The 12,091-nt window shown below is 40.0% G+C and overlaps 1 protein-coding gene across 10 annotated transcripts in view; it reads left to right on the forward strand.

Moving 5' to 3' along the window:
• The window catches only part of KCNIP4 (potassium voltage-gated channel interacting protein 4), a 434,206-nt gene that overhangs the window by 401,265 nt on the left and 20,850 nt on the right, over nt 1-12,091 (forward strand). The window lies entirely within an intron of this gene.

Raw genomic sequence — 12,091 nt, forward strand, 5'->3', positions numbered from 1 at the left:
GTAATGGTTGCAGGTGCTGATTAAACCACTGGTAGTGATGGTTTGTTTGGTCCTAATGTTACAGTGGATTGGGTGAGCAGAGTGGGAGGACATTATTTGTCCAGGCCAGGATGATGTTGGATAAGCTGGTCATGTCATACAGAAAGGTTTAGAAAAGGAGGATGAAAGATGTGAAGGTATAGCAACGTAGGAGATAGCAGTGTGTGAAGACAAAAAGTAAGAGATTCTGTGAAAGGAGGTTCAAAAGAGGAAGAAATCCAGAAGAAGGAGTAGAGGAAGAAAAAGCTAGATAGAATGAAAACACGAAGTTGGGATAGGCAGTGGAGATTCTGGATATGTCTCAGGACTGTGGAAATGAGGGAAACTGAGGTTCACTTACTGATTTGAAATAATGACTCAAATCTTAAAATATAGATGCCTAGCTTTTATTTGGCTATGTGTTCACTTTGTGATCATATCCCATGCAGTAAAATCAAACACTGTTCACATGTTTAAAACTGATTTGGAGGCTTATCGCATTGGTTATTGAATCGATTTACCTCTGTCCAGTTTAAAGCTGAATTCGGGTGGCATCCTTATCTTATCTGATTTTTTGCCACCGAATCTGCCACCTGAATACAGCCCAGGTCCATCCCCACTTCCAGTGCCACTCCTCTCAGCTCTTTTAAGATCCGGCTGTTTTTTGACTTAAGAAAATGGCCAGCAGAGTGGCTCTGGAAGCGGGGATGGAGCCAGGCTCTATTTAGGCAGCAGATTTGGCAGAAAAGAACATCTGATAAGATCAGGATGCCACCTGAATTCAACTTTAAACCGGATAGAGGTAAATCAATTTAATAACCAATGCGATAAGCCTCATACTGTCCCAAAGATATCATGCTCTTGATTTTTTAATATCCTGGATCCAAACTAGTGTCAACATCTCTAAAATATCTTACCATTGAAAATGACAGAAGTCATCTAATGATGATCTCTCTATGACAGTAACAGCTGTGGGGGTTGAATTTAATTTATTTAAGAGCCAACACAGTTAAGCATGGCAAGATAGAAAGAAATACCAATTACCAATTACATTTGTTGCTAAAAACATGAAGGTTCAGAGTATGACAGAGTTCAATTCATTTATCTTTGAGAGGTATTATCTCTGTACTTGTTCATGTTAGGTCTGTATTGCAACTTAAAAAAGGCTAACAAGACAAAACCGCTATGCAACAGCACCAAATTAAGTAGTGAGCACTGGTTTGCAGAACCTCCTTCAAAGACTCAAATCAGCTTTCAGTGAAGCTTCATCCTGTTAAAGTCCATTTTATTTCACTGACAGAATTAGCTACTTTATTTTAAAAATTCTGTTGATGTTAGTGGAATTTAGATGTGCTTAATGTTAATGAATTGAATAGTGGACATGTCCATAGATATTTCTATCCCCCTACTGAACAGCACCACAACTTCAATCTTCATCAACGCTTGAGTGGCCTTTTCTCTTTTGTTATTATTTTATATTAGGGATGCAATTCTCTTATACTTTTGTTCTAGAAGGGAGCAATGAGTAATTGTAGCCATTTTCTTCTGGCTGTAAAACACAGTTTTCAAACGCTATTCACATTATGGGACTTATTCTGTGTAAAATTCACCCAAAGTATAAAACAGCATTTTCTATGCAGGAAAGAATATTTCTGCTCAGAAATAAGACATGAATTCTCCACCGTTTCCTGACTTTCAAAAAGTATATATGTTTGTTTGCTTATTTGTTTACCATTTTTCAAAAATTTTCAAATATTATTTCCATTCCTGCTATATATTAAGAATGTAAAAATACTAATACAGTGCGTCTGCATTATACTCGGGTGTGCTATACGCGGCTTTGAGGGTACGCACTCAAGCCATGGGGAGCGTGTGGGGCACAAGGGGTTGCACGTCCCATTCAGATTAATGAGGCGTGCGCCCGTGGTGCCCTGTGTGCTCCCACACGGCCGCACCACCGTGCGCACGAGCCCAATTCAAATGAATGGGGCTCCAGCATAGGTGGAATTCGACTTACGCAGAGGGGAGGTCTGGAACAGATCTCCCGCATAAGGCGAGTTTCCACTGTATTTTGTTATTTCTCTCACTTAGGATGGCTTGACACTCAGAAATGATTCCCTGTGAAAGCTGTCCTCTATCATGAAACATCTTCTACTTTCAGACTTTTTAAAAAAAGGACACTTGTTTTCAAATCCATACAATAATATATAAAATTTCTGGACAAAGGTGTTTTCTTGCACAAGCGGTAAAAATAAAGTACAGCATTTAGCCTCCTTTATTGGTTTAGCTCCCTCTTTGTTGTTTATATGCTTTGAAGCTTCTTGTTTCCTTACATATGTCTTTGGTATATTAGTTTTATTCATTTTATTATTATACTTTATTTTTTAGCGCTGTAGATTTACATAGCGCTGTACATACAAACAATAAAATGGATAAAGTAAACCTGCCAAAGGCGTACAATCTATTTTCTTGGCATGCTGTCTAGTATCCATATGGATAAAAAGTGTGTGTGTGTGTGGGGGGGGGGGTGCTAAAGATATTTTTTTCCCAAATGAATAATTAATATATTTAATTGTAGTTTTTTGCCTGGTAGGTTTTACGTTAACAGCAGAAGAAGAATACCTGTGACAAAAGTGTTATAATAAATCATTTTTATTATGATAATTACAATAATCAAGGTTACAAAATTTAATCAATAGATTAATTAGGTAAACCTTTGTCTTATTAATTGGTGATAGCTAATTTTAATCTCTGAGGTTGAAGATTAAAGAAAAGAGCCCATAAATATTTTTGGAGAGCATTTTATTTGTAATGTCTTACTATAATAGTAAATCCAAGCACAGCATGTTACTTCAGATTCCTGCATGGTATCACATCAAAGTTTGTCACAGGACTTTGTTTCACAGCATGAAACCATGGTTTGTTGCTTAAACTAAGCCTACTCACAACCATTTTTGGATACCATTAATTGAGGACTTTAAGGAAAAAAAAATATTTTTGAGCAATATGTAGGGGATGAGCCCTGGATACGTAATGATTTGTGATATAGTATATACATTTATAAGTTATAATTTACAAGGCAGGGATTAAGCAAAAGAAGAATAAAAATCAATGAAGAGTTGGTGAACAGAGCCAAATTACGTGATAAATAAATAGCTACTAAAAGGAAATATACTGGAGCTGAGTAATGCCAAAGCTGAGTAATTTGGAAATTTTTAAAAAGGGTTTTACTTTGTAATTGGAAAATAGATTTAATAGGTCCCCATCTCGCTAGGCTTTTAAGGCTATCCCAGTGTTTTTCAGCTTCCCAGTCTTCAGTACTACGGCTGATGAATCATCGCCAAGCTGCCATCACAGTGGGAGAACTCCATTTTGTAACGGGCTTCTTGTCATCTCTACTTTACTGCAAAATGAAACTGTGATTGCTGAAGTCATTAACCTTTCAAACCAATGGCTCTGTGGCATGCCTTGTACAAGTGGCACTTCACAGTAAATTGCCCAGATGATCAAGCATGCACTTGGCATGCAGGTTTTCTTTTTCTTTTGCTCAATGATACAGTTCTCATAATTTAAAAAAAAAAATGAGGGGGGAGCTTTCGTGCTGTGAATTTCCTTCTCCCAAAGAAGTTAGTGAAATCATTAGGGCCCTTCCATACAAATTAAACTCCATGACTTTTACTAGTACACTCACTGTAACTTTCATCCAGTTGCTGCAGTACAGTGACCTATCCTATATGCTGTAAGTAGCTGTGACTGGAAGACTGAAACCTGTGCTGTCATACATGTATAGTCTATTTGGTGATATTATAACTTGTTTACTAGAACCTCTGAAAAAGCAGATAATGACTGAATGTGCAAGCTGAAGAGGGAAGAGTCCATATGGAGTTGAACACTCATTTAAATCTATAGTCAGCCCTTCCCTTATGCAGGGGATCTGTTCTGGACCCCCCTGCATAAGGGGAAAGCCACATGTGCTCACACCCCATTGAAAACAATGGGGCGTATGCACATGGCATGGTGCAGCGTGGCATGGCATGGCATGCACACGATTCATTTAATTCTCTCACAGCTTCAGCATAAGCTGAAAGCCACAAAAGAGAAGCCCGCATATGGCACAGGGTGACTGTATCTTCTAACTGCAGTGTTTCCAATTCCCAATGCTAAATTTTACATTATAACACACATGCATGTTTTACATTGCAGCAGTTTTTGGAAATGTACCTCCCAGTGATCTATCATGCTAATGGATGATTGCACATATTCCTGCCGTCCAATTTCAAAACTTTTGTGAACTCTACAACACCCAGGATTCAAATATGATAGCACTGGAACTTCAATTAGAATTTCCTTGTTGTGGTTAGAGATACTGCAGTTGGCCCATGGCTGCATGCCATCTTAAAAGATTGTCTGGATTATGTTTCAGAATGTGAAGTTGGCTAACCCTATCTTGACTAGGATAATAATCATGAAAATTAACCATTGAAAATAATAAATATTGACTGGGACTTGAGAATTGCCCATTTATTCTAATGACAATTTGCACAATGTATATAGGCTGCAGTCCAAACAGTATTGATTTAGTCCATTGATTTTAGTGGGAGAGTTAAGCATGTGCTTAATTATGTACAGTATTAAGGAAAAAAGTATTTCCTTTTTGTTCAGTGGTAAAGTATGTGCTTTGTGTTCCCAGGTTCAATCCCCAGCATCACAAATTAGGACTAGAAAAGACACCCAATGTAGGGATAGGAGAACCAGTGGTTTAATGGCACAGAAAGCAAATTCTTATTCATGGTCTCAGTGATTACACTTATGAATCTTGCATCTGTGCAGAGGCACAAGTCCAAGCATTCTAGAGCTCAGCAGAATTTGCCCCCTTCTCCAGTGCGCCTGCCCTGGCCAAACTCAGCAATTGCCTCTCAGTTCTTTTGGACCCGCATATGAGCAGCACTGAGAGGAATGTTCTCCCCTTTTCTTAAGGATTTGAGTGCTGAATATTGTTTTGTTTTATTCTGTTTGTTGTCAGGTCCATCTCCTTTTATCTTTCTCTGTCTTCTGCTATTTGCTGTTTTTCCTGCCTCATTTTGGCTTTGACTCCCATGATGGCTTCAGCCTGAAGGGTGTTTAGCTTCAAAGGCCCTGCTTAGTCTTTGTATCTCCTGTGTTGGAGATACAAACAGCTTTTTTGTTTAGATGAGGACCTGAAGTGTAAACCTGTCCTGTCTCTTGAGGCTGTTTTACCATAAGAGGCTTCAAAAGTGGCAGCTTTGCTTTTGACTGGATTCTTGGAAACAGATCCTGAAGACAGTGATTCAAGTGTTTCAGGACTGGCCTGTGCATACTGCATCAGTTTCATTCTGCAAGTGTCCCTTGTGGGCCATGTTTTTATAGGAACTCTCCATGGCTTAGACATCTGCTGCAACTCCCATTTATTTTGATACTGACAGTAGGACTGAGTTATTCAGTACTGAGAACAGCCTCCATTCTAAAGCAACATCCTTCACTGCCCATCCTGATATTGCAAGAGAGATCATTCTAAACACCTAGTTCACAATCAGGACACTTTGGAAGCCCTTTGGAAGAAAACTACGGCTACAAATAGAAAAAAGGATAAGAAAGAAGACTGGTGCTATTTTTTCTCATCCATCAACAAGTATGTACAGCCATATATCCATCCGTCCGTCCATCCATCCATCCATCCATCCATCCATCCATAGCCATGTATCCATCCATCTTACATCTATATGATGTTTTGCCTTCAGTACTAATATCTACCTTTCAGACTTCAGATTTGCTGGTCATTGACACCGATTTGTGTTAGCAGTAAAACTCCAAGTTCTAGATGCTGCCAATCTTTGTGTTTAGGATAACCCTGTTATACTGCTCCTGAGGTTCCCTATGCTGGTGACACAATGTTACACTGAACTCCAAAGACCACCATTCCTTAGACAATGTCTTGTGCATGGGCTGTTGAGAAAGGTGGCTCATTGACATTCTACTATTCCTTCAAGGTGCTCTCTGGTCCAAAGAAGTCCTCCAAGTTCAGTCACCGACACCAAAAGATTTCCTCAATTTAAGCTTACTAGTGTCTTTGGGGAGATGTAAGAAGTCTCTGATTGGCTTTGAAAAAACAGGATAGGAAGACAGCAATTGTGTGTGTGAGCTTGTAAGAGCACATTTCCCAGGAGTTGCTCCTTTCTAAGAGGAGAAGATGAAATGTGGAGGTGCGGAATGGGGAGGGGGCATCTCTTAATTTCGCAGGGCAAAAGAACATCTAAACAAAGATTGAAGTTTAGCCAAGCAAGAGCTCCCAGCTCCTACACACACATTCCCGGCTCCCACATCTTCCTTTTCCCATGTGGAAAATGGAGTAATGAGTAAATTGAATCAAACTCATTTTTCTTTCCTCTGTTCCTAGAGTAAAGTGCACACTTGTGCCCAAGAAGTCGACAAGATTTAACACAATGGTATGCAAATAAATTTTTAATGCTAAATCAAAGAATTACATAAGATTAGTAAGGCAACATAGAGCTTGGAGCGCCTCTCCATGTCAAAATATAAAGGCAACATGACATCATGGTGATTTGGAGTAGAGTGTGCCCGCATCATACGTGGGCATGCCATGGTTTCCAGCATATGCTGGAAGCCTGTGCCAGAAGAAGCCTTGGCGCACCTGGAAGAAGTAATGGAGCGCATGAAGAAAAGTTTTCTGAGAAGTAATCTGAATGGCTGCATGAATTTCACATGAAGAAATGTGGTAGAATTTTTTTTTTTTAAAGCAAGAACATTGCTGAGGATTCACTCACTGGAATTTTCTTGATGTCCTTCCTACATGTCTTAGCATCAAGCTTTGGTAGATTTTTTTTTCCGTTTGGCATTCTCTCTGCTATATCTGTTATCTTGATTGCATTTCTATTCTGCTGGAATATTATAACATATTCTCTCCTTGAAAAGTTCAGGCAGGGAGTACAGCATCTCGAATGAAACCCCTCACAAATTTCAGTTAAGACATGAAATAGTACTGGGAATATGCATACTTGCTATGCTCTTTTCATGACAACTTCATTTGTGGAATTCTCTTCAGTTTCCTGGTTTGAACAAAAACATGATTCACTGTGAAATGTAAATCAGACAAGTTACAGTTACTGCTGACTGAAGAAATAGTTCCAAACAAGGATTAGCATACTCACTTCAAATCATGGTTTAAAGCTATGGTTTGGAGACAGTCCTTCCATTAGCAGCAATTATAGTTTTTCTTACATGTGGCTAAAACAAAGGGGAATAGAAAATTGGATGTCTCACTGGGAAGAGTGAATGTGTGAGCCTGTGCAATTTTCAGAATCACCAGACATAAAGCAGTCCTGTCTGCATAGACACATTTCATCATTATAGAGCTTAGAGATTCCTTGAGACGGAAAAAAATCTTTACGTTTTACAAAACTGACAGTAGAAAATAAATAAATTTCAATAAATTGCTGCATTTCACTGCAGTGAATTTTCAGATTTCAGTGGGCCCTTGGTATCTGCTGGGGTTTGGTTTCAGAACACCCTGTGAATAACAAAATCTGTGGATGCTCAAGTCCCATTAAATACAACAGTAGAGTAAAATGGGGTACCTTATATAAAATGGCAAAAAGAAGGTTTGCTTTTTGGAATTTATGCATTTTAATGTATTCAAACAATGGGTGCTTGAATCAGTGTATACAAAATCTGTGCTACAGAGGGATGACTGTATTGTTTTGTTGGAGAAATTACATGCTATGGTCAATCACATCTACGCAGACAGGACTGCTTTATGTCTGGTGATTCTGAAAATTGCACAGGGTCACACAAGTAAAATCTGACCATGAGAAAAAGTAAAATCTGACCATGAAAACTTAAGATGTTCAAAGATTGCAGTTCAGGAACCATGCATTGCAACCAGTCATAGGCTGATAACCCACCTGCTTTTGACACCAGCCTTAAGCTGCAGAAAACACAAAGAGAAGGATTGTCAAGAACCTCAAAAGTGAGTGGCTGGGTATCCTCCAAAGTATGGAAGAAGTAAATGCAGTAATTGCTTTAAGAATTCAGTAATATCATTTCCACTTTGCACAGGTTACTCAAGAAGATCATATGCACACATGAGAGCCACATCACAGTTTGTATATTTAGCTTGTTCAGGCTAGGTGGGGTCACTGAAGGTCCATGTGTGAAGGCCCTCAAAATCCTGGAACCAGCACTGCCCAATGAGCTTTGTTCAGCTGAGAGGGTCACAGATATTTAACTGCTTAGTTTCTATAGTTCACGTCTCATAGACTGGAGTTATATGAGGGCCAGACGAACAGCCTGAAGGCCTGAAGCTTTACTGTGGCTGCAGTACTTTGATCTCACTAGGCATTCACTGATGAGTGAATACATTTTGCCTTCAAGAGATCTCTTGAGTACATGCAGTTTTAAGAGACATGAAACAAGCTGCCTGCTTTAGGTGCATGCATATGAATATGTGTGGATCATAGGTAGAGATAGAAGGAGGATTTGTGGTAAATTGGTCAATGAAATGTATGGAAAAGTGAAAGTTATTACATGCATGTATGGGATGAATAGATGGGAGGTGTGAACATGGATTGACATCCCAATTTGCAGCCAACTCATAAATCATAATTTAGATATACAAATAAAATGTTCACTCATTATATACAAAACTATGGTCTCTAGAATGGATACCTCATCTCTGGCCTGTGTTTCCTAGTGATCTAGTATTTGGGGTTAGTACAAGAAACAGCAGCTAACCTTTTGGAACAACAAGCAATTTATCTAATCAACGAGCATAATATTGCAGTTCCTGCTGGTGGGATGAGAGTGAAGAAAATGTTCCAGAAGCAACTGTAGGCCAGGAGTACAGTCTCTTGCCCGCACCCACCTAGATGTGCCTTGTGTCAATGCTAAAGTATTCATAGCAGCAGATTTACTACAGCCTCTTGGAACTCTTGGTTCTGCTACATTAGGCTTAATTGCTGCTCCTGCCTCCCTTGCTGTTCCTTAGAATGCCCTCATCACCTCCCTGCTGGAGGAGTAAGCAAGCATTAAAAGAATAAAAACCTTACAGAGTTCCAATTCAGTGGTGTTCTTGAGATTCTTGTTTAAGTTAGATGGTTTGCTGGTTATTTACAGCTATTCAGCTGTTTAATAAACTTTCTTTACCTTAAAAGGTTGCCAAAAAAAGTGTTATCACTCGTTTGAATTCAGAGTTTGATTACAGCATATATAAAAGGTGGATAGCGGGATTTGTAATTGGTTCACTGGCCAAACTCAAAGGGTGCTCAGCAATGGCTTCTCTTCATCATGGAGAGAAGTGACTAATGGTGTGCCAGTGTTCTGTCTTGGGCCCAGTGGTATTCAACATCTTTATCAATGACTTGGATGGAAGAAAATAGGCCATGCTTATCAAATTTGCAGTTGACACCAAACTGGGAGGAGTAGCAAATACCCCAGAGAAAGAATCAAAATTCAAAATGACCTGAATAGATTAGAAAGCTGGACCAAAAATAACAAAGTGATTTTCAACGCAGAGAAATGTAAGGCACTGCACTTAGGGCGGAAAAATGGAATGGGGGACTAGGGGACACCTGACTGAACGCGACTATATGTGAAAGAGATCAAAGAGTCCAAATAGACCATAAGTTGAACATGAGTCAACAGTGTAATGTGGCATCTAAAAAGGCCAATGCAATTCTAGACTGCATCAATAGAAATATAGTGTCTAGAATCAAGATCACGGGAAGTAATAGTGACACTGTATTCTGCTTTTGTCTGGCCTCACCTGGAATACTGTGTGCAGTTCTGGACACCACAATTCAAAAAGGATCTTGACAGGCTGAAGCGTATCCAGAGGAGGGCAGCCAAAATGGTGAAGGGAAACCATGTCTGATGAAGAGAGACTTAGGGAGCTGAGCCTGGAGAAGATACAGTTAAGCAGTGATATGATAGTTCTGCATAAATATTTGTAAGGGTATCATATTGAGGATGGAGCAAGCTTGTTTTCTGCAGCTCCAAAGAATAAGACCCATAGCAATGGATTCAATCTAGAGGAAAAGCAATTCCACCTCAACATAAGGAAGAACTTCCTGGCACTAAGAGCTTTGGAGGTTTTTAAACAGAGGCGGGATGGCCATCTTTCAGGGGTCCTTTGATTGTGTCTTCTTGCATGGCAGGGGGTTGGACTTGAGGTCTCTTCCAACTCTATGTTTCATTCTGTGATTCTATGAAAAGACAAAATGCTTCTTAAAAGGTACAGAATTCAGTACAGCATAAAGTAAAAGTGTGATAAAATACAACAGAATAAAATAGAAAAACAATAGTAAGATATTGTTGCATTGTCATTGATATATGGAAATAATAGCAGCTGCATAAACGCTAGGCATTTTAACTGTAACCGTGGAATTCTGATCTGACAAATCATAAATAAATAAAATTATTAGATCCAGGGGATTCAGGGGATTTCCCCTGGAATTGGTATACGAAAGGTTAATTGGATTTTTTGATAAGAAGAAAAATGTAATAAAGCATGGTTGTTTCCACTTCTCCCTCTGTGCAAGCACTTTTTATAAGCGACACTCCACAATCTCCAGAAACACAAGTGATGGAACATTAAATCTACCTACTATAAATGCTGTCTTGAATTTGGGAACAGACAACTTTACTAAGTAATTTCAAGGCACCAATATCTTTCCATTATTCCTGAAATCAGGGTATGGTATCACCAGACTTAAATAGTTTTGCAATTCTATATCACAAATTCTTTGTTGGATGGTGGGTTTAGTAAGTGCATGAGCCAGAAGGGCCCTAGGAGTGAATCCAAGATTTTATATTTTCATTAGCAGTGTTCTTTCCCATTTGGACCAAAAGGTGTCAGTTAAGGTCATTGGGGCTAATCCCAGAAGGAGAAAAACTAGGCTCAGCTAGAAATCCGTCTTGTGAATTCAAGCACAAGACTCTACAGAGATTTGTCCTGAATCCAGGCACAAGATTATATTTGGCACACAGGTCAAGATTCCCAATGTGGGTCTCAAATTTGATTTGTATGAATTAAAGGGGGCATAGCTCCCATAAGCATGAATTTGCAAGCTGTACAATTTCTGGGATCTAAAAACCTACCATGCTGAGGGGAATGTGCTGCTAGTGTTAAAAAACAAACAAAAACGAAGCAATAACCTTACACTTCTCTGAGCATTCCCCATAATGAATTTTATTTGTCTTCTCTGGGTGCTTGATAAGTGGGAAATTACTGCCTGGTATCTAAAGTGGATCCTGTTCAAGATGATGCTCATAGATCTGTCATCTATGCTTGATCCTTATACCGTCTTTGACTTTTCATAGTTATTAGCGAACACAAAGTCCAGGGGGGCTGCACAGATGGTCCAGTGGCAGCCTGGCACAGAGGCTGGCAAGTGGGAGGTGGCGGCACAAATCAACCAGCCGGTGAGCAGGTTGGGCCACAGCAGCAGGTGGCTTCAGGTTCCAGTGGAGATGGGGGCAGCTGAAAGAGGAGCACTGCCAGCCTGGACCTGGCACTGCCTCTCACTTCTTGTCCCCCTCCTGTGAGCGGAAAGAAAGGGGGAGACTACCTGTAGCCAGGCTTTGAGAGGTACTGGTGGCAATGAATGTGGTGAGTCCTTTCTTACATCAATCCCTGATCCACCCCTCCGCTATTCTTCCAGCGACCAGTATCATGCTTGGCTCACTGTGCCTCTGAGCATGTGCAGAGAGCCTATAGCAGAGGCAAGCATGGAGGAGTGGTACTCCTTGTCGAGGGGCCACGGGAGTGGGAAAGAAGCAGCAAGACTGGATCCAATGCAATGTCAGAGGGAAGGGCTGGTGTTGCAGCTCCTCAGGCAGCAAGCTGAATGTGGCGGCAGTGGGGTGTGTGGATGTGGGGCTCCTGACCATTAAGCCAGGGAACATGAGGTGGCTTAAACTGAACAGGGGTTCCTGGCACTTCCTTCAGATAGCTTTATATAACTGAAGTTTTTAAAACAATTGCATGCAGCATAATTGAATCAAACACAGATAAATAGAGGACACAGGAGAAAATCCA

Source organism: Sceloporus occidentalis, unplaced genomic scaffold, assembly GCF_023333645.1.
Source record: "Sceloporus occidentalis isolate IW3139 unplaced genomic scaffold, rSceOcc1.0.p SCAF_5, whole genome shotgun sequence".
NCBI lineage: Eukaryota > Metazoa > Chordata > Lepidosauria > Squamata > Phrynosomatidae > Sceloporus > Sceloporus occidentalis.